Source organism: Hemicordylus capensis, chromosome 4 (genome assembly GCF_027244095.1).
Source record: "Hemicordylus capensis ecotype Gifberg chromosome 4, rHemCap1.1.pri, whole genome shotgun sequence".
Classification (NCBI taxonomy): domain Eukaryota; kingdom Metazoa; phylum Chordata; class Lepidosauria; order Squamata; family Cordylidae; genus Hemicordylus; species Hemicordylus capensis.
Window position 1 is genome coordinate 165,028,769 of NC_069660.1, and position 10,206 is coordinate 165,038,974.

Consider the following 10,206-nt stretch of genomic DNA (forward strand, 5'->3'; position numbering starts at 1 on the left):
TATTATATACATTCATATATGGTGTTCTGATGGTGCCCTACACAATTTAAGACGTAAGTTTTGGGCGGTATAAAAATGTTTAAATAAATAAATAAATAAATAAATAAATTTCCTTTGGGTTGCTTCATATTAACCCTGACACTGAAATAACATGAACATTAGTTTGGTGTTGACAAAGTCCTGCCCTGCCCTGAACTTTACCCTCACATGATCTACCATTCATATTTAAATAGATAAATCCAATATGGCTGGCATAAAGTTCTTGTGATTATAGTCAACATTTTTTCTCAGTTTCCATGATCACAAAAATTGTGGTCAATAGTCTCCTCCAATCACCCAATTCACTTGTTGCTTTTGACCACACAATTGCACACACTTGAGAAAACTGTCAGGAGGAACACTTTTGCAAATTTAAAATATATTGTTGGAATGGGACATACAGGACTCTCCTGCCACAAGGTAGGGATGAGCTATGCTTAAGACTCATACCTGCATCCTTCCTTGCAGCCCATAACAGATTGCTTTGTAGTCTTTCTTGGCCACATTTTGGGCAAGGCTTGTAGCAACAATCTAGTGTCTACTTCCTCATGCTTTGACAGAAGTTATGTGACTTCAGCATCATTCATAGAAATCTTGTAGAACAGACCCTCATATACAGTCACAAAGATTTCTCTCTGGAGCTTCTCCTTGTTTCCAATTCCCCTCCCCCTGGCTTTCATTCTCTGTACAGAAATACTACCGTTTATTTTAGGAATATGATAAGACTCTTAGCCACTGCTTTATCATGTGGCCTCCTGCTATGTTTTTGTACAGTGGTGCACTGTTACCACCTTTATACAGCCTTCCTGCATTCTTTATTGATATACAATATACAATTTGAGTATCAAAAAACCTGCCAGATTAAGACCAGAGTTAAGGCTATCTCATTTTGGTTCAAGTGCCACAAAGTAGGAAAATTCCTAAAATGGATGTGCCACGTGACCAGTAATGAGGTTGTACAATAGCACAAATTGTGCTCACATACAACTTGCCATCCATGCACCCACAAGGACAATGTGGGCCATGCAACTACATGGGCAATGTGGGACATTGTTGCTAGTGCCAGGCACTCCATCCTCCTCATCTTGAATTGGACCACAAAGACCAAAAATATATGGGTGCATGGAGGGTGAGCACAGTTTAACAGTTGTAAGCCAACACAATTTGTGCCACTGCACAACATCATTCTTCACTGTGGTGTCTGCTCAGTAAAGGCAGGAGGGGCTGCACCCCCTAAACAAACAGAAGATCAAACTCACAGGCAGCCCCAGTGAATCCTCGGAGGCAGGAAGCTTCATCCAGCCCGCCCCCCTCCTGTAACTTCTTCTGTTGTGTTAATTGGCTGAAACAGCTGCTACTCACGTTATTCCAGCTTCTGATTCCTTGGGAGAACCTCCTGACATTGCCTCCAACAGAAAGGAAAGATGGGTAAAACATATAGCCCCTGAAGCCACCAGAATGTGGTGATCTTTTATAAACCGCTGTTCAAAACTTCACCAAACCACTAAAAGGCATTCTTCCTGGATAAGCCTGCAGAGTGCACCAGTCATTTTCACCAAATTTTTAAGAAATATATGACACACCTGGGTAACGTCTGACCAAAGGTGGGGGGTGTCCATTTGTCAATTTTCTGCACTTTTAAACTTGCTATAGCTATGGCAACTTTTATCGGGTTGCTTTGAAATTAGGCACATTTGTAGACCTCATAAAGTAGATTGAGCATGCCAAGTTTCAAATTATTCTTTCAAGAGTTGTCATATTTATACATATTTTATCTGAGTTTTTATACCCCACCTCTTCAATCAAAGATTCTTGAGGTGTCTAAAAATAACAACACAACAAACCTCGCCAGTAAAATTTAAAACAAATAAACTATAAAGCAGCTCACTGGAAGCAGCATTAAAATAAAGTACCACTAAAAGTCAGCAAGAATCAAAATGTCTTTATCTGCTGTCGGAAACAATCAGCAAAGGCATTTGGTGAATGAATAAGAAGAGGAATGGAGTTCTAGAGACAAAGCACCACAACTGAAAAGATCTTTAAAAGACCCTGTTCCTGTTCCGTGAAACTGATTGGCAATAGACTAGCTCAGACCAAAAAAAAAAAAAAAAAAAAGCTTCTTTATGCATCTCATTATATGTCAATGGAATTCACTGCCACAAGATGTGGTGACGGCCACTTGTTTAGATGGTTTTAAAGAGGACCAAATGAATGAGTGGAGGAGAGGGTTAGCCACAGCTATTGACCATGAGAGCTGAATGGAACCTCCAGATTTCCTTGCAGGATGAGAGGGCCTTCACCCTCACACCCTACTTGTGAGCTTTCAAAGTTTATTTGGGTGACGGCTATTGGAAACAGGAGCCCTATTAAGATTTTCTTGACCCCGACAGTGTACAGTGTTACAGTGCTGAAAGCGAGTAGGAAGTCCTGCCCCAGCACCCCAACTTCAACTGGCCGTTCATGGTTACAGTGCCATTTGTGTGAAGGCCCTTCTGTAAGCAGCAGCCTGGATTGCTCAAGGCTTCTGCTCATGGAAGCGCCAGCCATCACCGTGAGTGCTGCTGGGGTGAAGAACCTCTGAGTAGGTTTAGGATTTTGGACTAAATTGATATTTGGAGTGATCTAGTCAGAATTCTTATGGATTTTTAATACATTTGTTGAAGTTTTTATCTTTTGGCATCCATTACACAGCTACCTAATGGCACAGCGGGGAAATGGTTTGACTACCAAGCCAGAGGTTGCCGGTTTGGATCCCTGCTGGTATGTTTCCCAGACTATGGGAAACACGACCTATATTGGGCAGCTGCGATATCAGAAGATGCTGAAAGGCATTATCTCATACTGTGCAGGAGGAGGCAATGGTAAACTCGTCCTGTATTTTACCAAAGAAAACCACACGGCTTTGTGGGCACCAGGAGTCAACACTGACTCAACGTCACACTTTATTTTACGTACAACCATTAACTTCTTTTAAAAATCTTAAAACCCCACCCATATACATTCTAGGGGTGGGTGGGATGGGAATCAAAGTTGATGCTAGTTCATATTCAAGTTATTGAAAAATTAGGACTAAGCAAGATATGCATATTGGGTTCCAGAGTTTCTGATTGGTTGCATGACTAGGTTTAAACTATTACAGTAGTGAGAGAGAATGGTAGTGCTGGTGGTCTTCTCCCTGAGAGGATCTTGGCAGCCTGTTTGCTGTCTTCTTCAGCCTCCAGGCAGTTGTGGTTTGCCTGGAGCCTGAACCTGGAAGGTTGTTGGGGCTCATTAAATACATACCACTATATTTAGCTGTCTCTATAGTGAACTTCAAAAGCAAATTCCTCAGTCCCTCTCCTACAAGTTCAGGTCCAAGAAGAAATCAATGTAAAAACAGTATGGAGACCAAACAGTAATGAAAAGGAAAGCTCCCCCTCTACACTATCACCACATGAGCAGCAAAAGTGCATATACTAATGAGATCTGTAAGGCCTCAAGCAGCATTCAGTCAGCTACTTGGGGAGGAAGCATTTCCCACTTTCTTTCTTTTTTGGAGTCACAGTCATTAAAAAGAAAACGCTCTCTGTGAAACTTATGACCTAGACCATTCCAAGAGTGAGGACGACTTCATCCACTGCCTTCAATATACACATATTCTCAATTAAATACACTTTTCCTTCCCAGTGGCTACTGTAGGCTTTGGGCATGGAAGAACCAAACTAAAGATTCTGTATGGTTTTTAAAACAATACATGCTTGTTTATATATATTTATATAATATAATTACTGTTATCTATTTATAAATATTAAACTAGTTTGTACTTGAAGAATAAAAGGTTTAAATTAAATGTGTTGGGTTTTTTTAATACCTTAGCATGGCAGGTGTTAAGGGAGTGGCTAAAATAGCTGACCCAACTTGTATCCCTAATTCACCTATTAGCCAATTCCCTTATATCTCCTCCCCAGCAGGAACCCACACAGGAACTCACAAGGGGAAAGAGGGTAGTATCTGGGCAGACATCAGTGCTGGCTCTGACTCAGAGAGTGGGGCCAGTGGGGCCGGAATACTGATGTTCCACTGCTTTAAGAGACAGAGTTCTGTGGTTTTGGACAAAGAGTGCCAGCTTCTTGCCATTTGTTGCTAGAGGCAAAAGTGGCTAGTGCGTGTGTGCGTGCGTCATGGACACACACACACACACACACAACACACACACACACGTTGGTCACTTCCAGTATTACACTGACCAGGGTGTCAAGAGGGTATACAGCCAACCCAAAACAGCCATTTTTGAAGTAGCGCTGGAGAGGGAAACATGGTGGGGGAGGTAAGGACACCTTCCCTGTGCCTTAAAGTTACCCACACACACACCTTCGAACCGGCTCAAATGCCGTTTTTTTGAACCAGTTCAGCGGTCTGTGCATAGACCACCCAACTGCTTTGTGCACATCCCTATTCAAAACTTCTAGCTTCTATCTTTCTAATAGCAGCTCACAGCCTGTGCCTGTCTGCTATCTGACACCCTACCTTCACAAACAAAATGGCTTCCTTTCAATGCCAGTATCTTCCCATACCGAGAGAGGTCTCTTCAGTACACGTTAACATGGCACAGCAGTTACAGAGTTACATGTTGAACAGTTCATCCTGAGGCCAATCTTTAAATAATAATACATTTTTTAAAGGCACTTTAGAAAGAAAGATGATTTCTCCACACAGTGCATGCAGTGCTGTCTTGACTGATCTTTGGGTTTGTTGTCACCTGAGCTCCTGAGGTCCTAAAGGTGACTGTAGGGGAGCTAGAGGAGAAACTAGTTGGGGTCTTCTGGGAGTTTATGTGAAAAGCATAAGCCATTCCTGTACAAGTTTGTTCAGAAATACTCCATTTTGAGACCCAAGACACATTTCAAACAACTTCTTGTTGTGTGTGTGTGTGTGTGTGTGTGTGTGTGTAGATTTGCTCCTATACATCTCATATAAGCGAGATGGCTATCACTCTGGTGAATCCTGTTCTTTGTTCCCATGTGAGTAAGTGGTCACATACTTTTGTAATGCCACAGAATGGCTGCTCATAGAACGCCAGGTTTTGATAGTTCAGTCCTTCATACCTGGATGATCCCATTTCCTTCCATTCTCTCCCCCATTCCAAAGAGACTATTTCCTGGATTAAGAGGGACAGAAGTTGGTATTCTTTCAGAAGGAATGTTCTGATGGCATATTTCCTCTAGGGAGGGAAACCCAAGGGACTTATGGGAGTAGAAGGCCGCTGGCTGCTGCCGCCGGCCTCCTCCTCCTCCTCCTCCTCCTCCACACAGAGCTATATTAGTTCTCTAAAGGACAAGAAGGTTGTTCACATGACCAAAATCTGTGGTGGCTGGAGAGGGCTGGGGGGAAGGCAGGAGAATACCTACCTCCCCCTACATGAGCAAGGGCTCGCCTGCACTCTTGCTGCGCGGCACACCCACATGATCAGTGTGGTGGAGATGCCTGCAATAGGGATCTAGAGGAGGAACTCCTCCAGTATCCCATAGTGCATTGTGTAGGCGGCGGAGAGGCTATATAGGTGGTACACTAGAGTCAGCTGGGCTACCGGGAGCTGCTACAAACAGCCCCAACTGGGAACATGATCAGGACTGTTGAGATAAGATAGTGCTTTGCTCCTCTTACCTTGGTTTAAGGCTAGGTTAAAGAACAGGGTAGCCCTGCTCTGGAGCAGCAGGATAGGAGTGGGTCCCATGGCTCCCCATGAGCCTCTCCACCCGGGTTTCTCCACTCCTACCCTGCTGTGGCTGGTCCTAAGAATGACCTTAATGTGTGCTCAAGGCCATATTATTTGAAAGGGTGACCTGAACTTTGAAGCTATGCTCCTCAAAAGCTATGAAGCAGGGCCACCTGGCTTGATCATATAGCCATGTATTATTATTATTATTATTATTATTATTATTATTATTATTATTATTATTACATTTATATCCCGCTCTTCCTCCAAGGAGCCCAGAGCGGTGCACTACATACTTGAGTTTCTCTTTTGCAACAACTTTGTGAAGTAGGTTAGGTTGAGAGAGAAGTGACTGGCCCAGAATCACCCAGCTAGTATCATAGCTGAATGGGGATTTGAACTCAGGTCTCCCAGGTCCTAGTCCAGGACTCTAACCATTACACCAGGCTGGCTCTCTATGAAACATTTTATTTTTCCACCCTTATCTTTACTATAATTTGTCTGTACACTCTTAACTTCCTTTAATAAACATTATTTTACAACAGTCAGACTGTGTCTGAAGATTGGTTTTGCATTCTGCCCAGTTGAGGGTGCCCCAGCCACCTGATCACTAGGGATATGCAATTTGATTCGACCTCAAATAATTTCAGGTAGAATCAGAGGTGATTTAGGGATTCAACCTCAAATCTAACCACCCTCAAAATAAAGGACCTGATTCGGAGTTGAGGAGAATCACCTGCAATTCAACTCAAATTGATTTGGGTGATTCAAGGCCCATTTTGAGGACCATTTTTCCAGGGATAACTGGTCTATGAATTGGGGTTGGCTGGTAGACCAGCCCTCTGCTCTGGACTTCGCTCATCAGTCTGCCTCAGAGGACTGAGGCTGGTCTACCCGCTGACCCCAACTGGTAGACCAGCTCTCCCTGGAGAAACAGGTGTCAAAATGTTGCCATCTTTCTGGGGAGACCTGGTCTACCAATTGGAGTCGGTGGGTAGACCAGCCCCCTGCCCCAGACCTGGTACATCTACCAGTCCTCTGAAAGTGGGCGATGCACGTCCAGAGTGGAGGGCTGGTCTACCTGCTGACACCAAGTGTTAGACCAGCTCTCCACAGAAAAATGGCACCATATTGATGCCCGTTTTTCCAGCTCTCCATGGAAAAATGGGCCTCAAAATGAAGCTCAAATAACTCAAATTGATTGGAGTGATTCAAGGTTGATTAATCAAGACAGCCGGCCCAGCTGGCTGTTTTTGATGAATCAATTCAAGTTTTTGTGATTTGATTCAAGCTCAAATTGAATCGCAAAATTTAATTCATGCAAACCTGTATTGATTACTGAAAGGTGCGCAATCATGCTTCTGGGATTTATCTCTTCAGATGAATGCTGCCATAAGTGTGAAGAGTGGGGCTGGGAGGGTGAATGATGGGCACGGAGTGGGATTTCTAACCCATTTCAAGCCCTGTAAATGTCTTCAGTGGGTGTTCTACTGAACACCTGAACTGGGCTCTGGTCAAATCACTGGTTAACCAGCATTTAACCAGTACAGATAACCATGATGGTTATCTGTCCTGGTTAAATGCTGGTTAACTGGAGCCGTTTGACCCAGGGGTGTAGCCACCATTGTGCGAATGGGTTCAAAGAACCCGGGCCACCAATTGTAGGGGCCACTGAAGCCCCCAGGGGGGCATGGCTCAGGCTCTGGAAGAGCCCCAAACGAACCCCCCACGCCCATGCCCAGGCTACTAAATGCCCTGTGTGAGCGCTTGCCCATCCTTTTCAGGCAGTGTTTGCCTAAAGCATTTGTCTCTCCAGAGAGGGAGAGAAAGGGGAATAGATGCTTCCAGGCAGCAAACACTGCCTGAAAAGGATGGGCAAGCACTTGCTCGTGGGTGGGGAGGAGATTTCTCTTGGGGCTCAGGCACAACCCATGTGCGTGATGTCACACGCACAGGATGTAGTCAGAGGGGCCTCCGGGTGGGGCTGGACCCAGGCTGCCACTCGGCTGGCTCCGCACCTGGTTTGACCAGAATTGCCCTGAATTCTGGATTCTCACAATTCTAGGCTCAATAATCCTGATTAACCTTTTAACCAGAATCCTTGTCATTGTGTGAACCCAGCCTCTGTGAAGCAAATACCTTATAGCCAAAACTGCATGTTAACCAGTCCTTAATTATCTTTTTCAAGCATCTTTGTTGTTCACAATGGCTTCCACTGCTGAAGAACAAAGCAAGCACAATGGCAACAGCAGACTACAGATAACTCAAAATTGCTGCCATCTATAGAGGCAGTTTAGTGTTAACCAGTGTACAGAACAAACACAGACAGAGCTGGTATTGTGCCAATGGCAAGGAGCAAAATGCCAAATGTTTGTTCCTTCAATGGTTATGGCAGAAAAATAGAGAAAGCACATCAATGTGATCAAGATAGACATTCACTTAAGGGGCAGGTTCTCACTGGCAGACCCTATGTGAGCACCCAGGGGTATGCAGGCCTCTCCTCGTGGAAAGGTATTTTTGAGTGAAATGCATGTGGAAGTGGTTACTGTTGGGGTCATGGCAGCACTGTTTTTAAGCTGTTGCAATTGCACATGTCACAGCAGCTATATACTGTATACAGGCTCAGCACACTCCCAGATTGCTTGAATAGAGGCTGCCAGGAAATATGAACTGGTGCATTGATAATGATTTCCATCAAAACATGAAATGCTGTAGGTAGCAGTTTGTTCACAGAACTGAATGTTTTCCCAGGCATTGAAGCAGTGTGTGCAGGACATGGGAATTAAGAGTGCTGTTCTATTTGGCACAAGTTAGGTTTCCATAATGAAGGAGGAAAATAGATTTGTCTGAACCACTGTGGAGAAGCAATGCTTTCAACTGGCAGCAAAATGGAATTAGGTGAACATCAGGAAATCTGTCCTGTCAGCCAGGTGATGGAGCAAGTTCTACAGAGATGGGAAGTTATTTGAACAGTGCAATCAGTGTGCATGGCAGAATAACCATGCAGAGCAGCATTATGAAAAGAAGTCAAGTCTGTGCCCCAAGAAGCAAATGTAGGGACTTGTACTTACAGAGTGATCCTATGACTGAGAATGACCCCAAGCCCCCTTATACTGATGGAGCATAATGCTACACTTGTGGAGTGATGCTCTTGTGCCACTGACAGGCTCCTGCTGGTGAAGCACCACCAACGTGGGGCAAAAGGTGGGTGGTGTGAGGGAAAGGGGAGGCAGGAACAGAGTTCAGTTAGAATCTTATGCTTACCCAGAGCTCTAGCCTTGCAGTCGCATAATATTACACCTGAAGAGCGGTCGGATAAGTTACCCAGCTTTTCTGGGCTGCACTCTGCCTGGGCCGCCCTGGTGCTTCTGACTTTGCTGTTCCAGCCTACTCCACCCATTGCTACTACTGAACTCACTTGCACATTGGTCCATCGCTGCCACATGCAATTCATTTGGTCTCAGGTGGCCGAGTGCGTTCTGAGCTGCTGCTGCTGCTGCTGCTCCTCAGAATGACAAGGGAAGAGCTCTTCATGGCTCCTCCTGCTGTTGCTGCAGGATATTCCTACCTGGGGGATAGCAAAAAATTCTCCCCAGATTGTATGTTGGGCAGGCCTGATGCATATGTATCTGCATCTACATAATAACCTCCAGGCTCGACTGCTGTAATGCACTCTACATGGGGCTGCCTTTGTATGTAGTCCAGAAATTGCAGCTTGTACAGAATGTGGCAGCCAGACTGGTCTCTGGGACAATCCAAAGGGATAATATGATATTGGTTTTAATAGAACTGCACTGGCTGCCAATATGTTTCTGAGAGAAATACACCGTGCTTGTTATACCAATAAAGCTCTCAAGGGATTGGGTCCAGGGTACTTAAGAGACTGCCTTCTTTGTCATGAACACTTTCACCTATTAAGATCTTCTGGAGAGGTCTGGGTTACAGTTGCCACCGGCTCGTTTGGTGGCAACTTAGGACTGGGCCTTCTCTGTGGTTGCCCTGGGGATTTAAATGTGTTCCCTATCGAAATAAGAGCATCTCCATCTCTGTTTGCTTTTAGGAAGACCCTCAAGAAATACCTGTTCTCTCAGGCTTTTAACTGAAATTGATTTTAAACTGTTTGTTTTTATTCCATGGAATGGTTTTAACTTTATTTTGTGAACTTGTTTTAATTTTTACTCTGTTTTATATTTGTTGTTTTTGTGCACACCTCTTAAAGATACACATATCAGATGTTATGTATATATGGGGGGGGAAGGTAGAGAGATATGTGTATGTAATCAGGGGCATAACTACTATTAGACATGGGGAGGTGGCTGCCTGGGGGCCCCCACGCCTCGAGGCCCCCCCCAGAGGCAAGTCACATGACTAAATATTGTGAAGTGTGTGTGTATGTGTATCAGCAAGGGGCCTACTTTAAAATTTTGTCTCTGGGCCCACTCCAGCCTTGTTATGCCCCTGTGTATATGTAT